This window comes from Ornithorhynchus anatinus, chromosome 2 (genome assembly GCF_004115215.2).
Source record: "Ornithorhynchus anatinus isolate Pmale09 chromosome 2, mOrnAna1.pri.v4, whole genome shotgun sequence".
NCBI lineage: Eukaryota > Metazoa > Chordata > Mammalia > Monotremata > Ornithorhynchidae > Ornithorhynchus > Ornithorhynchus anatinus.
The window spans coordinates 71,275,207-71,295,933 of NC_041729.1; the positions used below are offsets into that span (position 1 = coordinate 71,275,207).

The 20,727-nt window shown below is 47.7% G+C and overlaps 1 long non-coding RNA gene across 1 annotated transcript; it reads left to right on the forward strand.

Annotated features, from left to right (window-relative positions):
* Positions 1-612: 612 nt before the first annotated feature.
* LOC114809225 lies at positions 613-19,330 on the forward strand. Its single transcript, XR_003757000.2, has 3 exons — positions 613-687; positions 1,306-1,497; positions 19,255-19,330. It is a non-coding gene; the product is annotated as an uncharacterized LOC114809225 (long non-coding RNA).
* The last annotated feature ends 1,397 nt before the right edge of the window (positions 19,331-20,727 follow it).

Here is a 20,727-nt window from a genome sequence, read left to right on the forward strand (position 1 = left end):
ATTCCACCAGGTCAGGCCTTCAAGGCCCTTGATTTAGAGTGGAGATGAAATTGGAGGCATATGCTTCATGCTAGTAAATCTGCCATTTATTTCTCATCTTGGGTGTTCAAGGCAGATAGTGCAGATAGACAAACTGGAGTGCAAAATCGAGAGAATAGATTCCTACACAATCTAACTGGCTCCCTGCAAAAATCTAACTGTGCATCCTCCTGAGCTCTCTGCAGGCTCCACCTCTGGTCTCTATGGCTTGTGCTACTGGACATTGAAAGAAGGAGAGCAAGCAATGAGGTAGGAATGGGGTGAATAGCTTGATGCTAATTCCCCCTAATAATCCCTGAAATAAATTTCACTTTTATCCTTTCACTCTGCCTGCTCTGCCTCCTTGACCTTGGAGAATATCACCAAACCACTCTGTGCCATCTAACCAGGTAGGAAGTGGACTGCCAAGGGGAGAGGGCCGGGTTTATGATTCTTTGGAATTCGTGCTGCAACTTATGAGAACGGCACAGTCTGTGCTCGTGGGCTGAAACCCAGCTTGATATTTTTCAGAGACTTAACCGGCCTACTACTGGGAGCGCCCCATCTGGCCAGCATCCAACCAGAGAGGTGCGGCCTCAGACGTCAGTAGAAGCCGAGCTGACGGGAGGGTGAGGAGGGCTAGATGAAAAGATGCTGGTGGCAGGAAAGGTATGAATGAAGGAGAGGGAAGGGTTTTGGGGTGGGGTGAGTGAGGTCTGGAGTGATTTTGAGGCCTGCCAAAGGGAAGATCAATCTCAGCAATTGTCAGAAATGAGAAGGGGGATGCTCCCCGTCACATGCCGCAGGTTGGAATCCTTGCCTGTGGAACAGCATTTTCGTGGCTCAGTGGAAAGAGCACGGGCTTGGGAGTCAGAGGTCATGGCAGAGGTCATGGGTTCTAATCCCGACTCCGCCACTTGTCAGCTGTGTAACTTTGGGCAAGTAATTTAACTTTTCTGTGCCTCAGTAGTTACCTCATCTGTAAAATGGGGATTAAGACTGTGAGCCCCACATGGGACAACCTGACCAATTTATATCACCCCCCAAGCGCTTAGAACAGTGCTTTGCACATAGTAAGCGCTTAACAAATACCATCATCATCATCATCCCTGGCAAGATAATCCAGAGAAATGAAAGGCCGGAAAGTCATTCATTCTCCACCCACTGGGGGTAGTGAGACATTTCTTGACTTCCCTTGGGGAATATTTGACAAAGGCTGTTGGGCTAATTGTGGATCACTCTGCCTCTCCAGAGAACACTAATGAAGGGGTTTTCTTTTTCCACCAGAGGACTGTCACCTGAATTCCAAACCTCCAATTGGCTCGGCATCTCCCAGAATATCGGAGGACTGAAGCCGGCAGTGAGAGAAGACCTTTGCTCCGGCTCGTGCGGCAAGGGATGGATAAAGGCAAAACCCTCTGAGGCCCTGAACCAATGCTCCGCACTGTAAGCTAAGTCTTTGTGGCCAGGAAATCAGAGGTAAAAAACAGTTTTCATTACGCCAACAATCTCCTGCTTGGATCGATCTACCCAAGGTCTTCATGGGCTGTAAAGATTTGATGGGGTTAAAAAAGGAGGATTTTGCTCTATGCAAAACCTCTCCTGCTTATTTGTCTAGGTAAGGATGTAAGGGCCTTTAAAGAAAATAGATGAGGAGGGAAAGGAGAGATTTGCTGGATCCTGAGACATCTCCTGTGCCTGAGTCCCCACCTCGTGTCTCCAAGGCCTTGTAATACAGAACAGAGAGTTGTTGAGGTGCCAGAGGAGAAACATGCTTTGTGCAAAAATTCTCCAGATTTCATTTCCCTCCCCAAAGTGGTATTCAAGGCCTTCAAAAAGATGTTTGAGGGGAAAAGGGAGAAATTTGCTTTCTCTACCGAATGTCTGCTTTGCCTTCAGACAGAACATTGGCTGTGCCAAAGGAGAAATTTGCTTCAAGAAAATCTTCTCCAGTTTTCTTTCTCTATCTAAGGGGTCTTCAAGGCCAGCAAAGAGAATTTTGGAGGTGAAAAAGAGGAAATTTGCTTTACACAAAACATATCCTGCTTCCTTTCTTGTTCCTTAAGTCTTTGAGGTCTGAAAAGGAAATATATGGGTTGAAAAGAAGGAGTATCTTGCTTTGTGGAAAACCTCTCCTGTTTATTTGAGGTCTTCAAGGCTTCAAAAGAGAACATTTGGGGTCCTAAAGGAGGAATTGGCTTCTTGCAGATACAAGGTCTTCATGACTTGCTGTCTCCCTCACTTGAAGGCCTTGAGGGCCTGCTCCCTCCCTCCCTAGTAGGTCTTCATGGCCTGCTTTCTCCCTCCCTGGCAGGTCTCCAGGACTTGCTCACTCCCTCCATTACATGTGTTCAGGACATGCTCAATCCCTTCGTTGAAGGCCTTTAAGGCCTGCTCTCTCCCTTCCTAGCAGGTCTTCAGGGCCAGCTCTCTTCCCTCCCTTGCAGGTCTTCAGAGCAATCTCAGTCTATTTCCTTGCAGGTCTTCAGGGCCTGCTCATTCCCTCCCTTGTAGGTCTTCATGGCCTGCTCCCTCCCTCCCTTCTAGGTCTTCAGGGCCTGCTCCCTCCCTCCCTAGCAGTTTGTCAGGGCTCACGCACCCCATCTCTAGTAGTTCGTCATGACCTGCTCACTCCCTCCCTATCAGGTCTTCAGGGCCAGTTCATTCTCTCCCCTTGCAGGTCTTCAGGGCCTTCTCATTCTCTTCCTTGCTGGTCCTCAGGACCTGCTCATTCCCTCCCTTGCAGGTCTTTCAGGGCCTGTATATTCCCTCCCTTGCAGGTCTTCAGGGCCTGCTAACTCCATCCCTATCAGTTTGTCAGGGCCTACGCACTCTCCCACGTACAGGTCTTTATGGCCTGCTCACTCCCTCCCTTGTAGGTCTTCATGGCCTGCTCACTCCCTCCCTTGCAGGTCCTCAGGACCTGCTGACTCCCTTACAGATCTTCAGGGCCTGGTAACTCCCTCCTATGCAGGTCTTCAGGGCCTGTTTTCTCCCTCCCTTGCAAATCTTCATGGCCTGTTTAGTCCCTCCCTTGCAGGTCTTCATGGCCTGCTCCCTACCTCCCTAGCAGTTTGTCAGGGCCTGCCCACTCCCTTCCTAGCAGGTTTTCAGGGCCAGCTCATTCCATCCCCTGCAGGTCTTCAGGGCCAGCTCATTCCATCCCCTGCAGGTCTTCAGGGCCGGCTCACTCTCTCCCATTCAGGTCTTCATGGCCTTCTCACTCCCTCCCTTGCAGGTCTTCATCGCCTGCTATTCTCCCTCCCTTGCAGTTCTTCAGGACCTTCTCACTCCCTCCATTACATGTCTTCAGAGCCTGCTCATTCCCTACCTTGAAGAACTTCATGGCCTGCTCCCTCCTTCCCTTCTAGGTCTTCAGGGCCTTCTCCCTCCCTAGCAGTTTGTCAGGGCCTGCACACCCCATCTCTAGTAGTTCTTTATGGCCTGCTCACTCCCTCCCTTTCAGGTCTTCAGGACCAGTTCAATCTATCCCCTTTCAGGTCTTCAGGACCTGCTCCCTCCCTCCCTTGCAGGTCTTCATGATCTGTTTATTCTCTCCCTTGCAGGTCTTAATGGCCTGCTCACTCCCTTCCTTTAAGGCCTTCAGGGCCAACTCATTCTGTCCCCTTGCAGGTCTTCATGGCCTCCTCACTCCATCCCCTGCAGGTCTTCAAGGCCAGCTCATACCCTCCCTTCTAGGTTTGGGGCCTACTCTCTCCCTTCCTTGCAAGGTCTTCATGGCCTGTTTTTTCCCTCCCTTGCAGGTCTTCATGGCCTATTCACTCTCCCTCTTACAGGTCTTCATGGCCTGTTTTTTCCCGCCCTTGCAGGTATTCAGGGCCTGCTCCCTCCCTCCCCTGTAGATCTTCATGGCCTGCTCACTCTCTCCCATACAGGTCTCCATGGCCTGTTTATTCCCTCCCTTACATGATCCTATGAGCCTGGTAACTCTCTCCCTTGCCAGGTCTTCATGGCCTGCTCACTCTCTCCCTTACAGATCTTCATGGCTTGCTCACTCTCCCTCTCACACGGCTTCATGGCCTGTTTATTCCCTCCCTTGCAGGTCTTCTTGGCCTGTTTATTCCCTCCCTCGCAGGTTTTCAGGGCCTGCCTACTCTCCCTCTCACAGGTCTTCATAGCCTGTTTATTCTCTCCCCTACAGGTCTTCATGGCCTGTTTATTCCCTCCCTCGCAGGTTTTCAGGGCCTGCCTATTCCCTCCCTTGTAGGTCTTCATGGCCTGCGCACTCTCCCCGTTACAGGTCTTTATGGCCTGCCACTCCCTCCCTTGCAGATCTTCAGGGCCTGCTCACTCTTTCCCTTACAGGTATTCATGACCTGCTCACTCTCCCTCTTACAGGTCTTAATGGCCTGTTTATTCTCTCCCTTGCAGGTCTTCGGGGCCTGTTTATTCCTTCCCTTGCAGAGATTCAGGGCTTGCTCACTCCCTCCCTTGCACATCTTCATGGCCTGCTCACCCTCTCCCATACAGGTTTTCATGGCCTGTTTATTCCCTCCCTTACAGATCCTATGAACCTGGTAACTCTCTCCCTCGCAAGTCTTCATGGCCTGCTCACTCCCTCATTTGTGGGTCTTCAGGGCCTGCTCAATCTCTCCCTTACAGGTCTTCACAGCCTGTTTATTCCCTCCCTTGCAGGTCTTCATGGCCTGTCACTCTCCCCCTTAGAGGTCTTCATGGCCTGCTCCCTCCCTCCCTTGTAGTTCTTCAGAGTCTGCTCACTGCCTTCCTTTGCTGGTCTTCAGGGCTGCTTATATCCTCCCTTGAAGGTATTCAGGGCCTGTTTATTCCCTCCATTGCAAATCTTCAGGACCTGCTAACTCCATCCCTATCAGTTCCTCAAGGCCTGTGCACTCTCCCACATTCAGGTCTTCAGGCCCTGCTCACTCTCCCCGTCACAGGTCTTCATGGCCTGCTGTCTTCCTCCCTTGGAGGCTTTCATGGCTTGCTGTCTCCCTCCCTTGCAGGTCTTCATGGCCTGCTCACTCCCTCCCTTGCAAATCTTCATGGCCTGCTTTCTCCCTCCCTAGCTCGTGTCCTTGCCTTTTTATTCCCTCCCTTGCAGGTCTTCCTGGCCTGCTCACTCCCTCCCTAACATTTCTTCAGGACCTGCTCACTCCCTTCCTTGATGGCCTTCATGTCCTGCCATTCTCTCCCTTGTGGATCTTCTTGGCCTGCAATTACCCTCCCTAGCAGGTCTTCAGGACCTCCTCCCTCCCTCCCTTGTAGGTAGGTCTTCAGGGCCTGCTTATTCCCTCCCATGCAGGGCTTCAGGGCCGCTTTCTCCCTCCCTTGCAAATCTTCATGGCGTGTTTATTCCCTCCCTTAAAACAAAAGTTGATATTTGTTAAGCGCTTACTATGTGCTGAGCCCTTGCAGTTTTTCATGGCCTGCTCACTCTCCCCTTTAAGGTCTTCAAGGCCTGCTCACTTCCTTCCTAGCAGGTCTTCACGACCAGCTCTCTTCCCTGCCTTGCAGATCTTCAGAGCCACCGCATTCTATCTCCTTGCAGGTCTTCAGGGCCTGTTCATTCTCCCTTGTAGATCTTCATGGCCTGCTCATTCCTTCTCTTACAGGTGTTCATGGCCTGCTCACTCCCTCCCTAGCAGTTTGTCAGGGCTCACTCACCCCTTCTCTAGTAGTTCTTCATGGCCTGCTCACTCCCTCCCTATCAGGTCTTCAGGGCCAGTTCATTCTATCCCCTTGCAGGTCTTCATGGCCTGTTGTCTCCCTTCCTTGAAGTCTTTCAGGGCCTGCTCCCTCCCTCCTTAGTAGGTCTTCATGGCCTGCTCATTCCCTCCCATTCAGGTCTTCATGGCCTGCTCACTCCCTTCCTTGTAGGTCTTCAAGGCCAGTTTATAGCCTCCCTTGCAGATCTTCATGGCCTGCTCACTCCCTCCCTAGCAGTTTGTCAGGGTCTGCCCACTCCCTTCTTAGCAGGTTTGCAGGGACAGCTCATTCCATTCCCTGCAGGTCTTCAGGGCCGGTTCACTCCCTCCCATTCGGGTCTTCATGGCCTTCTCACTCACTCCCTTGCAGGTCTTCAGGACCTTCTCACTCCCTCTATTACATGTCTTCAGAGCCTGCTCATTCCCTTCCTTGAAGGCCTTCGTGGCCTGCTCACTCCCTCCCTTCTAGGTTTTCAGGGTCTTCTCCCTCCGTAGCAGTTTGTCAGGGGCTGCACACCCCATCTCTAGTAGTTCTTTATGGCCTGCCCACTCGCTCCCTTTCACGTCTTCAGGGCCAGTTCAATCTATCCCCTTGCAGGTCTTCATGGCCTCCTCACTCCATCCCCTGCAGGTGTTCAGGGCCAGCTCATTCCCTCCCTTCTAGGTTCAGGGCCTGCTCACTCCCTCCCTTGCAAGGTCTTCATGGCCTGTTTTTTCCCTCCCTTGCAGTTCTTCATGCCCTGCTCCCTCCCTCCTTTCTGGGTCTTCAGGGCCTGCTCCCTCCCTCCCTAGCAGTTTGTCAGGGCCTGCACACCCCATCTCTAGTAGTTCTTCATGGCCTGATCATTCCTTCCCTTTCATGTCTTCAGGGCCAGTTCATTCTATCCCCTTGCAGGTCTTCAGGGCCTGCCCATTCACTCCCTTGCAGGTCTTTGTGGCCTGCTTGCTCCCTCCCTTACAGATCTTCAGAGCCTGGTAACTCCCTCTCATGCAGGTCTTCATGGCCTGTTATTCCCTCCCTGCAGGTCTTCAGGGCCTGTTTATTCCCTCCCTTGCAAGTCTTCAGAGCATGCTCATTCTCTCCCCTTGCAGGTCTTCAGGGCCTGTTTATTCCCTCCTTGCATGTCTTCGTGGCCTGCTCACACTCTACCTTGCAGGTCTTCATGACCTGCTCACTCCCTCTCTGTAGGTCTTCATGGCCTGCCCACTCCCTCCCTAAAGGTCTTCATGGCCTGCCCACTCCCTCCCTATAGGTCTTCATGGCCTGCTCACTCCCTCCCTATAGGTCTTCATGGCCTGCTCACTCTCTCCCTTACAGGTCTTCATGGCCTGTTTATCCTCTCCCTTGCCAGGTCTTCATGGCCTCCTCACTCGGTCCCTTGCAGGTCTTCAGGGCCTGCTCACTCTCTCCCTTACAGATCTTCATGGCCTGCTCACTCTCCCTCTTACAGGTCTTCATGGCCTGTTTATTCTCTCCCGTGAAGGTCTTCATGGGCTGTTTATTCCCTCCTCTACACGTCTTCATGGCCTGTTTATTCCCTCCCTTGCAAGTTTTCATGGCCTGTTTATTCCCTCCCTTGTAGGTCTTCATGGCCTGCTCGCTCTCCCCGTTACAGGTCTTTATGGCCTGCCACTCCCTACCTTGCAGATCTTCAGGGCCTGCTCACTCTTTCCCTTACAGGTCTTCATGGCCTGTTTATTCTCTCCCTTGCAGGTCTTCGGGGCCTGTTTATTCCTTCCCTTGCAGAGATTCATGGCCTGCTCACCCTCTCCCATACAGGTCTTCATGGCCTGTTTATTCCCTCCCTTACAGATCCTATGAACCTGGTAACTCTCTCCCTCGCAAGTCTTCATGGCCTGCTCACTCCCTCATTTGCGGGTCTTCAGGGCCTGCTCAATCTCTCCCTTACAGGTCTTCACAGCCTGTTTATTCCCTCCCTTGCAGGTCTTCATGGCCTCTTCACTCCCTCCCTTTCAGGTCTTCAGGGCCTGCTCCCTCCCTCCCTTGCAGGTCTTCATGACTTGCTCCCTCCCTCCCTAGTAAGTCTTCATGCCCTGCTGTCTCCCTCCCAGGCAGGTCTTGAGAGTCAACTCATTCTGTCCCCTTGCAGGTCTTCATGGCCTCCTCACTCCATCCCCTGCAGGTCTTCAAGGCCAGCTCATTCCCTCCCTCACTGGTCTTCAGGACCTGCTCACTCCCTCCTTTGCAGGTCTTCATGGTCTTCTGTCTCCCTCTCTTGCAGGTCTTCGTAGCCTGCCCTCTATCTCCCTCGGAGGTTTTCAGGGCCTGTTCACTCCTTCCCTTGCTGGTCTTCAAGGCCTGTTCATTCCATCTTAATAGTGGGGGAGGAGGTCGGTGCAGCTTCACTGTAGTCGGGGGGCACCCATATTGTTCTTGTCTGTCTGTGTCCCCCGATTAGACTGTAAGCCCGTCAAAGGGCAGGGACTGTCTCTATCTGTTGCCTATTTGTACATTCCAAGTGCCTAGTACAGGGCTGTGCTCATAGTAAGTGCTCAATAAATAAATACTATTGAATGAATCTCCTATTCATTACTCCACCTCAGGCCTCCAAGGCCTTTGAACTGAGCATGAATGAGGGAACGTTTGAGGTATAAAAGGGGAAATTTGCTTCATGAAAAAATCTCCAGCTTAGATTTCTCTCCCTAAGGTCTTCAAGGCCAGCAAAGAGACTATTTAAGGTCAGAAAGGAGAAAATTGCTTACTGGAAACCATCTCCAGCTTTTCTTTCTCTACCTAAGATCTTGGAGGCCTTAAAAGAGGGTACTTGAGCTGAAAACAGAGAAAGTTAGTTTCATGTATGCAATCTCCAGTTTAGTTTTCTCGGAGGTCTTCAAGGTCTCCGAAGAGACTATTTCAAGTGGAAGAGGAGAAATTGGCTTTATGTAAACCATTTCCTACTAGCAGTTTTCTAACGAAAAGTCTACAAGGCCTGAATATATATGGCATTTGAAAAGGATAATTTTGCTTCATTCAAAAAACCCCAGCTCATTTGTCCACCTTAAGGTTATAAGGCCTTCAGAGGTAACCTAGCAGGTGAAAAATGATCAATTGGCTTCATGCCCCCCATTATCCAACTTTTAGTTCTGGAAGGTCTTCAAGGCCTAGAAAGAGAATGATTTAGGTGACAAGGGAGAAATTTTCTTCATGTCATAGATACTTCTCCAGTTTGTTTCTCCAATTGAAGCCTTCAAGCCTTTTGAACGGAGAATGAAAAGAGAATAGTTGAGGGTTAAAAGGAGAAATTTGCTTTATACAAACCACCTCCAACTTGTATTTCTCTGGCTATGGTCTTCAAGGCCAGGAAAGAGAATATTTGCAGTGTAAAAGTAGCAATTTGCTTCACGTGAACAAACTCCAGGTTTTGTCTGTCTAAGGCCTTCAGGGCCTCCCAAGAGAAATTTTGAGGTGAAAAAGCAGAAATTTGTTTGATCCAAACAGTCTCCTGCTTTCTTTCTCTATGTAAGGTCTTCAAGACCTGAGAAGATAGTATATGGCATTAAAAAAGGAGAACTTTGCTTCATGCAAAAACTGTCCTGCTTATCGTTCAATCCAAGGTCTTCAAGGCCATCAAAGGGAATATATGAGTTGAAAAAGGGTGAATTTGCTGCCTGTGAACCATCTCCAGCTCTTATGTCCCCATACAAGGTGTTCAAGGCCTTAAAAGAGATTTTTTTAGGTGAAAAAAGAGAAATTTGCTTCATGCAGATACACTTCCTGTTCATTCCCCCACCTCAGGCCTTCAAGGCATTTGAATTGAGAGTGACTAGAGGATATGTGAGATGCAAAAGGAGGAGTTGGCTTCACACAAAGCATCTCCAGCTTGTATTTCTCTATACAGGGACTTCAAGGCCTTAAAAGAAAGTATCTGAGGTACAATAGCCGAAATGTATCTTGCTTTGCAAACGTCTTCAAGGCCTCCAAAGAGAATATTTGAGGTGTGACAAAGAGAAATTGGCTTTATGCAAACAATCTCCAGCCTTTTATGTCTTTTTCTGCGGTGTTCAAGGCCATGAAAGAGAACATTTGTGATGAAAGTGGAGAAGTTAGCTTTCTGCATACATTTTACAGGCTTTATTTCTCAAAGGTCTTCAAGGCCACAAAAGAAAGTATTTAAGGGTTAGAAAGATGAATTTGGTTTAGGTACACCTCCTACCACGTTGGTATCTCTACCAAATGTCTTCCGGACCCAAAAGGAGAATATCTGTGTCCAAAAAGTACAAATTTTCTTCTTGCAAACCATTTCCTGCTTTCGCTTCTCTTCCTAAGAGCTGGAAAGACTAATATATGAGATTAAATAAGGAAAACTTTGCCTCCTAGAAAAACTCACCTCATCATTTTTCTATCTAAGGTCTTCATGACCTGAAGAGAAAATATATGAAGGGGAAAAGGAGAAGTCTGCTTCACACAGAACATCTCCTATGCGTTACTCCCCTTAGGCCTTCAAGGTCTTTTCCACGACAATTCATTGAGAATCTTGGTGGTGGAAAGGAGAAATTTGCTTCATGCCAAAAAATCTTGTTTTCTTTCTCTACCTCAGGTCTTCAGGGCCTGAAAAGAGAAGATAAGAAGTGAGAAAGGAGAAGTCCGCTTCACGCAGAAATATCTCCTGTGTGTTATTCCACTTGAGGCCTTCAAGGCCTACAAATCGAGAGTGATAGACTTCCTATGCATTCCCCCACCTCAGGCCTTCAAGGCCTTTGAATTGAGAGTGACTAGAGGGTATGTAATGTGCAAGAAGAGAAGGTGGCTTCACGCAAACCATCTCCACCTTGTATTTCTCTATACAGGGACTTCAAGCCCTTTAAAGAAGGTGTTTGAGGTGCAACAGGGGAAATTTGCTTCTTTGCTTCACGTGAACCACCAGTAGCCATGATTTATCTTGCCAAGGTCTTCAAGGCCTTCAAAGAGAATATTTGAGGTGGGATAAAGGGAAATTTGCCTCATGCAAACAATCTCCAGTTTTTATGTCCTTTGTTGAGGTGTTCAAGGCCATGAAAGAGAACATTTGCAGTGAAAGTGGAGAAATTAGCTTTCTGTGTACAATCTCCAGGCTTGATTTCTCTAAGGTTTTCAAGAGCTCCAAAGAAAGTATTTTAGGCTTCAAAGGAGAAATTTGCATCATGAAAACAAGCTCCTGCTTTCACTTATCATCTCAAAGACCTGAAAAGAGAAAATTTGAGATGGAAGAGGAGAAATTTGCTTCAGGCAAACAATCTCCTACTTTTCTTTCTCTCCTTGAGGTCTTTAAGACTTCAGAAGAAAATATTTAGGGCTTAAAAAGAGAAATTGGCTTCATTTAAGCCATCTCCCACTTTGGTTTCTCTACCGAAGGTCTTCAAGACCCGAAAAGACAATATCTGTGTCCCAAAAATACAAATTTTCTTCCTGCAGTCCACCTCCTGCTTTGGTTTCTCTTCCTAAGGGCTGGAAAGACTAATAAATAGAGTTAAAGAAGAAAAATTTGCCTCCTAGAATAACTCACCTCATCATTTTTCTACCTAAGGTCTTCAAGACCTGAAAAGAAAATATACAAAGTGTAAAGGAGAAGTCGGCTTCAGGCAGAAATGTCTCCTGTGTGTTACTCCACTTGAAGCCTGCAAGGCCTTTTGGCCTTTTAGAAGACAATTCATCGAGAATGATGGTGGTGGAAAGGAGAAATTTGCTTCATGCAAAAAAACCCCCAAATCTTTTATTTCTCTACCTAAGGTCTTCAGAGCCTGAAAAGAGAAGATGTGAAGTGAGAAAGGAGAAGTCTGCTTCATGCAGATATATCTCTTGTGTGTTACTCCACTTGAGGCCTTTAAGGCCTGTGAATGGAGAAGATCTGAGGTGAAAAAAGGAGAAATTTGCTTCATGCAAACAATCTTCTGCTTTCGCATTTCTCCCTAAGTTCTTCAAGACGTGAAAAGAGAATGTTTGTTTTGAAAAAGGAGTTTTCTGGATGCCATCTCCTGCTACTCTTTCTCTCCCTAAGGGCTCCAAGACCTTAAAAGAGAGTATTTCCAGTGGTCAACAGGAGAAATTTACTTTATGCGGATACTCCTTCCTCATCATTGCTCCACCCCAGCCTTCAAGGCCTTTTAATTGAGAATTAAAAGAGAATCTCTGAGGTGCAAAAGGAGGAATTTGCCTCATGCCAACCTTGTCTAGCTTTTCCTTCTCTGTCCTAAGGTCTTCAAGGCCTCAGAAGAGACTCTTTAAGGTGAAGGAGAAATTTGCTTCATACAAACCATTTCCAGCTTTTCCTACTTTTTCTAAGGAGTTCAAGGCACTGAAAGAGAACTTTTGCAGTGTAAATGGAGAAATTGCCCTCATCTGTATAACTCTAGCTTTTAGTTCTCTGAGGCCTTCAAGGCTGCCGTAACAAATATTTGAGGCTTAAATGGAGGAATTGGCCTTTTGAAAATCATGTCCTTCTTTCATGTGTCCACCTGAGGTTTCCAAGGCATGGAAAAAGAATACTTGAGGTCTAAAAAGGAGAAATTTGCTTCATGCAAACAATCTCCTACTTGTATTTCTCTAAGGTTTTCAAGGCCTCGAACACAAACATTTATGGCTTAAAAGGAGAAATTTGTGTCCAGAAAACTAGCTCCTGCTTTCATTTCTCTCCCTAAAGACCTGAACAGAGAATATTTGAGGCGGAAGAGGGGAAATTTGCTTCGTGCAAACAATCTCCTATTATTTGATTTCTCTTCCCAAGCTCTTCGAGGCCTGAAAAGAGACTCTTTGAATTTGAAAAGAAGACATTTGCTCCCTGTAAGCCACCTCCCACTTTGGTTTCTCTATCCCAGGTCTTCAAGACCTGAAAAGAGACTCTCTGTGTCCAAAAGGTACACGGTTTCTTCTTGCAAACCATCAACTACTTTTATTTCTCTACCTAAGGGCTGGAAAGAGTTATATGTAGGGTTAAAGAAAGAAAAATCTGCCTCTGAGAAAAACTCACCTCATCATTTTTCTACCTATGGTCTTCAAAGACCTGAGGAGAAAATATACGAAGCAGAAAAGATGTCTGCTTCAAGCAGAAACATCTCCTGTGCCTCACTGCACTTGAGGCTTTCAAGGCATTTTAGAAGACAATTCATCGAGAATGTTGGTGGTGGAAAGGAGAAATTTGCCTCATTCAAAAAAAATAATTCTCCCTTAATTTCTCTACCTCAGGCCTTCAGGGCCTGAAAAGGAAGATTTGAAGTGAGAAAGGAGAAGCCTGCTTCATGCGAGAACATCTCTTTTGCGTTACTTCACTTGAGGCCTTCAAGGCCTATGAATTGAGAATATCTGAGGTGACCAGAGGAGAAATTTGCTTCAGGCAAACAATCCTATGCTTTTGTATTTCTCCATCGGGTCTTCAAGATCTGAAAAGAAAATGTTTGCATTGCAAATGGAGTTTTCTGGTTGCCATCTCCTGCTATTCTTTGTTTCCCTAAGGTCTTCAAGGCCTTAAAAGAGACTATTTCCAGTGGTCCAAAGGATATGTTTGCTTCATGCGGATACTACTTCTTGTGCATTACTCCACCTCAGGCCTTCAAGGCCTTTTAATGGAGAATGAATAGTGAATCTCTGAGGTGCAAAGGAGGATTTGCTTCATGCAAATCGTGTCCAGCTCTTCCTTCTCTGTCTAAGGCCTTCAAGCCCTCAGAATAGACTATTTGAGGGGAAGAAGGAGAAATTCGCTTCATGCAAACAATCTCCCACTTTTCGTTCTCTCCCTATTGATTTCTAGGCCTTTAAAGAGAATCTTGGAGGTGAAGATGGAGAACCTTGCTTCATGCACAACCATTCCCTACCTTCTTTTCTCTCCCTCAGGTTTTCAAGGCTTGAAAGGAGAGTCTTTGAGGTTTAAGAGGAGAAATTTGCTTCATGCATACCATCTCCCACTTTCACCTCTCAAACTGAGGTGTTCACGTCCTGAAAAGAGAATATCTGTGGGGAACTAGGACAGTTGTGGTTCATGCAAACAATCGCGTTTCTCTTTCTTCACCTGAGGGCTGGGAAAAACCAATAGATGGGGTTAAAAAATGGAGAAATTTGCTGCGTGCAAATGATCTGTCTAAGGTCCTCAAGGCCAAAAGAGAAAATATGTGACCCGGAAAAGGAGGCATTGGCTCCATGCAGATAAATCTCCTGTGCATTAGTCCATTTCAGGCCTTCAAGGCCTATTAATAAAGAACAAAGAGGGAATATTTCATTTGAAAAAGGAGGAATTTATATCGTGTACACTGTCTCCTGCATATGTTTCTCTACCCTAAGGTCTTCAAGGCCAGAAAAGGGGCTGTTTGGGTTGAAAAAGAGAAATTCTACTTCACTGGACAAATCTCCTTTTCATTACGCCCTCCCCCTACCCCCCGCTTCGCTTTTAGAGTGTTTTAATTGAGAATGAGGAGGGAATATCGAATGGGCAAGGGAAAGTATTTGTTTCATGGCAGAAAATATCCCCTTATTTCTTTACCTCTGGTTTTCAAGGCCTGCAAAGAGAGAATGCATATGAGCTGGCAAAGGAGAGGTTTGGCATCATGCAAAAAGCGTTACCATTTGTTATGCCACCTAAGGCCTTGGAGACCTTTAATTGAGAACTTAGAAGAGAAAATATAAAAGGTGGAAAAGGAGAAACATACTTCATGCAAACAGTCTCCTGTTTGAATTTGTCTACCTAAGGTCTTCAGGAAATGAAGGAGAATATACGAGATTGAGAAAGGAGACATTTGCTTCCTGCAAAAACTCACCTGATCATCTTTCTACCTTAAGGTCTTCAAGGCCTGAAGAGAAAATAGATGAGCTGGAAAGGGAGAAGTGTGCTTGATGCAGACACATCTCCTGGGCATTGGTCCACCTGAGGCCTCAAGGCCTTTGAGGTGAGAGTGAGCTGAGATTATGTGAGGTGAAACAGGAGAAGTTTGCTTCATGCCAACAACCTCCTGCTTTCACTTCTCTACCGCAGGTCTTCAAGGCTTGAAAAGAGAATATTGGAGGGGGAAGAACAGAAATTTGTTTTACGCAAAAACTCTCCCGTCTGTGTGTCTGCCTAAGATCTACAAGACCTGAAGAGAAAATCAATATATGAGCTGGAAAGGGAGAAATGTAACTTCCTACAGTAATGTCTCCTGAACCTAAGTCTACCTGCAGCCTTGCAGACCTTTGAATTGAGAATGAATAAGGAATACTTGAGGTGGAACAGGAGAAATGGGCTTCACGGCCAAAATCTCCTGCATTGATTTCTCCCTTGGTAAGGTCTTTAAGGCCTCAGAAGAGAAGGTATGAGATTCAAAGGGAGAAATTTGTGTCCTGCAAACTCTCACATTTTTTTTTCTCCACCTCAGGCCTTTCAAGGCCTTTGAAGTAAGGGTGAATCAAGATTATCCAAAGTGAGAAAGGAGAAATTTCCAAGGAGCAAAAACCCTTCAGCTTTTATTTTGCTAGCTCTGGTTTTCAAAGCCTGAAAAGACTATTTAAAGTGAAAGAGGAGAAATTTGCTGCATGTAAATATGATCATGCAAATTTCTCTGCCTCAGGTCTTCAAGAACTGAAAAGACACTAATTGGGGTCGAAAAGGAGAAATTTGCTGCATGCAGACTCCAAGACCTGCAATGAGAACATTTAAGGAGTGAAAGAAATAGGGCCCAACTACCAATTTCCTTTCTCTTTACTTTTTCAACCTCATCCTTAAAGTCCTTTTGTTCTTTGACAAAGTATGATCAACTCAGTGTGAAAAGGAGAAATTTTCTTGCTGCAAAATTTTCCCCTTTATTTTGCCACCAATGGCTTTGCCTTCCCCAACATTTTTATTAGGAGAGAAAAGAAAATATTTGGGACAAAAGGACAAGGTAAAACTTGCTACATGCAAACAACCCTCCTTCTAATTATACCCCCTCAGAACTTCAAGGCCCTTTCATTTTAGAGTTGAGGTGGAAAAGAAGGTAGGTGCTTCATGCCAGTCAATCGGGAATCTCTTCTGGATCCTAGGCTGTGTCTCGAACCTCTGGTCCAAGGTATTGGAGGGCGATCAATGAAATTTTGAGGTGGAGGAGGAAGAGGAGGGATTTTCGCATCATGCCAAATTCCTGAAAAACTTAGCTTCATGTAAAACAGCCTCTCCTGCGATGACCTCCTGCCTTGGGTCTTCAAGGCCCAGGGGCAAGTAGGGTAAAAGTAGCTTCATGCCCAAATCTCTTGTTGGATCCATCACATCCCATCTGGCTACTCTGGTCTTTGTGGTGGTTGGTGGAGGCCAGGCTGGGGGCCAGGGGAGGCGGTGCCGGGGCTGAGGTGTGTGGGGAGGGGGCAGGCCGGGGAGGGAAACCCCAAAGAAACTTTGCAGGGGGAAATGGGAGGTGATTCTCTCCTTGCAGAATCTCCTGAAAAACACGGTCTGGTTGTCCAAGAAATCCCTAGTTGGTCCTTCAGGGCTGCATTTCTAGACCAAGAGATCATCATCCTCATCGACAATCTGGGCTATATCTCTTGTGAGCCTTCCTTTTTTCAGCGAGGTTAGGGCTGCTCCAATTGGACCGTGTAGGCTCATTTTTCATGTTAAGAAGTTGTCCGGTCTTATCTGGAGATATCTTTCACAATTCTGTAGTGTTTTGTCAGGATTTCAATTTCTAACCTCTTTGACACAAGGACGACGGACACAACTCCTTGGCCTTCTCTAAATCTTGGTTGACCAACTCAGTGTTGAATGCAATGTTCTTTTTCTTTCACTCAACTGATATAAAACTACTAAAGGATTTATGCAGCACATCACACCAGCATTTTAAAAGTCAATAAAATAGCTAAATAAAATAAAAACCTAAAATAAAGTAGAATGCAACTACAGGTCACACAATGAAATACAATAAAATAGTTTAAAATGAAAGTTAATATTAAAATCACAAACATATAAAATTGACATATAAATTTATACAACACTCATTCCATTGAATGTAGACGTCTGGGATATCTTGGGATTCAAAAGCAAAACAAAAGAAAACTACCATGCATTGGAAGACCTAAAACGGCGAGGTTTATCTCTCTGCCCTTTCTAACGTGATTAGAAGAATGGCTTTATGAACGCAAACTGACAATAATACTATAGACCTACCTAAAAACTTTGAGAGAAAATTCCATCCAACTTCAAAGCCATTTCACTTCTTATGCTTTGTTTAAGAACGTCTGACGCACTGAGTATTTTGTCTTCAAAGTTTTCAACCTGTACAGCTTTGGGAGGCTGCCACTCTGGACTGGATGTTTCCTGGATGAGGTAGGCCCCGGTAGAAGCAGAGGTAGGTGCGGGTCAGAAGGGAGAAATTTTCTAATTCCCAGCAAGGGTGGTGGCGCGGAGGGGAGGCGTTCAAGGGATATGCTCAGGGTGGCCCTGGGAGCTGGCAAGTGTTGCCTCGATGGCTGTCAGTGCCTTACTCCTGCCTTAGCTTTTCCACTACAAAATCTGCTGATAGGATTTTTGTTCCCCACACGCAACAAGGAGAGAATTGGCGTTCCTAAATCCGGGGAAGAAATGAGGCGAAGGGGCAGCAGAGCAAGAAGAATTCACGTGATGGTGCCTGCCATCGGAGTCATGGCCACTGCCCCTGCGGCCCCTTATTGCAGCGGGGGGAGCAGGGTCAGTCTGGTGAGGGGGAGCAGGGGCGGAAGGAGGTGGCAGCCGAGGCCTGCCTGAGGAGGGCAGATGGAGGGTCTAAACCCCATTCTCCCATTCTCTCCTAGACCCCCTCCAATCTGGCTTCCGTCCCCTCCACTCTACTGAGACTGCTCTCTCTAAGGTCACCCATGACCTCCTTCTTGCCAAATCCAATGGCTCCTACTCCATTCTGATCCTCCTTGACCACTCTGCTGCCTTTGACACTGTCGACCATCCCCTCCTCCTCCATACCTTATCTCACCTTGGCTTCACGGACTCTGTCCTCTCCTGGTTCTCCTCTTACCTCTCTGGCCGATCATTCTCGGTCTCCTACGCTGGAGCCTCCTCCCCCTCCCATCCTTTAACTGTTGGAGTTCCTCAAGGGTCAGTTCTTGGCCCTCTTCTGTTCTCCATTTACACTCACTCCCTCGGTAAACTCATCCGCTCTCACGGCCTTGACTACCATCTCTACGCAGATGACACACAGATCTACATCTCCGCCCCTGTCCTCTCCCCCTCCCTTCAGGCTCACATCTCCTCCTGCCTCCGGGACGTCTCCACCTGGATGTCGGCCCGCCACCTAAAACTCAACATGAGCAAGACTGAGCTCCTCATCTTCCCTCCCAAGCCCGGTCCGCTCCCAGACTTCTCCATCACCGTGGATGGCACGACCATCCTTCCCGTCCCGCAGGCCCGCAATCTCGGTGTCATCCTTGACTCGTCCCTCTCGTTCACCCCACACATCCTATCCGTTACCGAGACCTGCCGGTTTCACCTCTACAATATTGCCAAGATCCGCCCTTTCCTCTCCACCCAAACGGCTACCTTACTATTACGGGCTCTCGTTATATCCCGGCTAGACTACTGTGTCAGCCTTCTCTCTGACCTCCCTTCCTCCTCTCTCGCCCCGCTCCGGTCTATTCTTCACTCCGCTGCCCGGCTCATCTTCCTGCAGAAACGATCTGGGCATGTCACTCCCCTTCTTAAACAACTCCAGTGGTTGCCTATCGACCTCCGCTCCAAACAAAAACTCCTCACTCTAGGCTTCAAGGCTCTCCATCACCTTGCCCCTTCCTACCTCTCCTCCCTTCTCTCTTTCTACCGCCCACCCCGCACGCTCCGCTCCTCTGCCGCCCACCTCCTCGCCGTCGACCCCTGGGTCACGTCCTCCCGCGGTCCTGGAACGCCCTCCCTCCTCACCTCCGCCAAACTGATTCTCTTTCCCTCTTCAAAACCTTACTTAAAAATCACCTCCTCCTAGAGGCGTTCCCAGACTGAGCTCCTCTTCCCCCTCTACTCCCTCTGCCATCCCCCCTTTACCTCTCCGCAGCTAAAGCCTCATTTTCCCCTTTTCCCTCTGCTCCTCCACCTCTCCCTTCCCATCCCCACAGCACTGTACTCGTCCGCTCAACTGTATATATTTTCGTTACCCTATATATTTTGTTAATGAATTGTACATCGCCTTGATTCTATTTAGTTGCCATTGTTTTTACGAGATGTTCTTCCCCTTGACGCTGTTTAGTGCCATTGTTCTTGTCTGTCCGTCTCCCCCGATTAGACTGTAAGCCCGTCAAACGGCAGGGACTGTCTCTATCTGTTGCCGACTTGTTCATCCCAAGCGCTTAGTACAGTGCTCTGCACATAGTAAGCGCTCAATAAATACTATTGAATGAATGAATGAATGAATGAATAAACCCACTGCGGCACTGCCACTAGGTGCCCCCTGATCCTCAGTGGGAGTCCCACTGCAGGGTGCATAGTGGCAATGCAGGGGAGGGAACGGCAGGGAAGAGGGGATTGCTGGGGACCCCTTCTGTATCTTCTCCTCTCTCCACCTCCCTTTTTCTCCAGCCACCTCCATTTCTCCTCCTTCCTGTTCTTCCCCAAAATAAAAGGAAAAAATATTGTTTCAACAGCACCCCTAAATTTGAGGATCCAAGGCCTCCAGTCAAGCCACCTCTAACGTCATTCTGGACGCTGAACATCCCAAGGAACCCATCCTGAAGCACTCCTGCCTCCACCCTAAGGACCCCAGCCCTCCAGCCAAGCCAGTTCCAACTTAATAATAATAATAATGTTGGTATTTGTTAAGCACTTACTATGTGCCGAGCACTGTTCTAAGCGCTGGGGTAGACATAGGGGAATCAGGTTGTCCCACGTGGGGCTCACAGTCTTAATCCCCATTTTACAGATGAGGGAACTGAGGCACAGAGAAGTTAAGTGACTTGCCCACAGTCACACAGCCAACAAGTGGCAGAGCTGGGATTCGAACTCATGAGCCCTGACTCCAAAGCCCGTGCTCTTTCCACTGAGCCACGCTGCACTTCCTGGACTCTCAACACCCTGATGGAAACCCTCCTGAAGCACTCCTGCCTCCACTCTAGGGACCCCAGCCCTCCAGCCAAGCCAGCTCCCACTTCTTCCTGGACTCACAACACCCCGATGGAAACTGTCCTGAAGCACTCCTGACTCCATCCCAACCCCAAACAACCCCAGACCCAGGCCACAAGATGTCTTCTGGGCCTGCTGTTGTCTCTGACCTCCCTGTCCACTTCTCCACCTCCAACCCTCCCACCCTCCCGTCCTCCCACCCCACACACAATCCTGATCGCCCTGTCCTCCTCCCCGGCAAAACCCTAGCCACCTCTCTCCCAATAAGCATCCCCCCACACTACCCCTGCCAGCTATTCAGAAGTAAGCTTTTCTTCCCCAGAACACTTGGTTAGTGATTAAATGTTGTTAAAATCCCATTTCACATCTGATGGTCTTTTTTGGTTTGTGGATTGGGTCTTTGTATGCTTCAAAGTGATGGTGTCTGCACAGGAGATTCAAGACAGATGTTCACAGCTGATGAGTAAAACTCCTCTTTGTACAAAGGCTAGTGAAGGTGGCAGCCCTGCCTGAGGGCTTTCCAGTAAGCAGTTAGTTGGGAACTCTTAAGCCAGCCAAAGGTGTGTCAATTCTTCGGGGAAAGTAGAAGGGTGATCCATGGCACTAGATGTCCCCTCTTCCTTAGAAATTTCTCTCTCTTTCTCTCCCCTAGCTCCCAGGAGACCTGATGTCCCCAGGTCCACACTGTTACTTTGCAAGGTATATTTCACAGTGTGGACAGCCACCTTGGAATAATGGGCCAAGTAGAAGGCAAGCAAAACTCACATGTCCTTGTTGTACCTACTGGCTTTGAAACCACACTTTCACACCTTTCCCCTTTCCCTAGCCCTCCCCACGTAAATATCCCTGCTCCCTTTTACCCACCCTCCTTAAGACACTAACACAACACTTTGCTGTCCCCTTATGGTCCATACTTCCTCACACATACTCCTTTTAGTTTCTTCCCCTGCTGTACATCATTAAACATGCAGCCCCACACAAAGAAAAGAATTCATTAG